Below are 1042 nucleotides of genomic sequence, written 5' to 3'. Positions count from 1 at the left end.
TAGTGTTAAATAGATCTAACCAAATATATCAACATAATATAAGGCACTTGTCATAAAATTTATTTACCTAATCAAACAAATGTGGGTAGTCGCGTCGCATGTCCTCCTCGCTCTCCCAAGAAGGTTCCTCAACTCCACTTCGGTTCCATTGAACTTTCACCAATGGAATCACCTTGTTCCTGAGTCTCTTGTTTTCTCTAGCAAGAATAGACACTGGAATCTCAATAGTAGACAAATCATCCCGAAGCTCAATCTCCGGTATATCCAACACTCGCTGCTGCTCCTCATCATGCAAGTGCTTCTTGAGCATAGAAATGTGGAATACATTGTGTATACTAGACATAGAAGCTGGAAGATCTAGTCTGTATGACACAGCTCCAATACGCTCCAAAATCTGGAAAGGTCAAATATATCTCGGTGCAAGCTTCCCTCGCCTCCCGAACCGCTGCACGCCTTTCATAGGCGATACCTTCAGCATAACCAAATCTCCAATCTGAAACTCTAGTGGTCTTCGCCTCTTATCTGTATAACTCTTCTGCCGGCTCTGAGCGGCTAGAATCCGCTCTCTGATCAATGCTACCTTCTCAGTAGTCTGCCTCACAAGCTCTGGTCCAAGCATCAAGCTATCCTCTGGCTCTGCCCAGCATATCGGTGATCTACAGGGCCTCCCGTACAATGCCTCATACGGAGCCATGCCGATCGTCGCTTGATAACTGTTGTTATAAGCGAATTCTACCAATGGGATATGATCCTCCCAGCTGCCTTGGAAGTCAATGACACATGCCCTCAACATGTCCTCCAATACCTGATTCACCCTCTCAGTCTGACCATCCGTCTATGGGTGGAATACACTGCTATAAGATAGTCTCCTGCCAAATGAGTCCTGGAAACTCCTCCAAAAGTGTGAAGTGAAAACTGATCCTTGATCCGATACGATCGTATCTAGAACTCCATGGAGTCGAACTATCTCCCGAATGAATATCCTCGCGTACGACTCGGCTGTGTAAGTGGTCCTCACTGGAATAAAATGCGCTGACTTCGT

The sequence above is a fragment of the Asparagus officinalis genome, chromosome 8, assembly GCF_001876935.1.
Source record: "Asparagus officinalis chromosome 8, Aspof.V1, whole genome shotgun sequence".
Lineage (NCBI taxonomy): Eukaryota > Viridiplantae > Streptophyta > Magnoliopsida > Asparagales > Asparagaceae > Asparagus > Asparagus officinalis.
The sequence above is the reverse complement of the archived record's forward strand: the minus strand, read 5'-3'. Positions refer to the sequence as shown.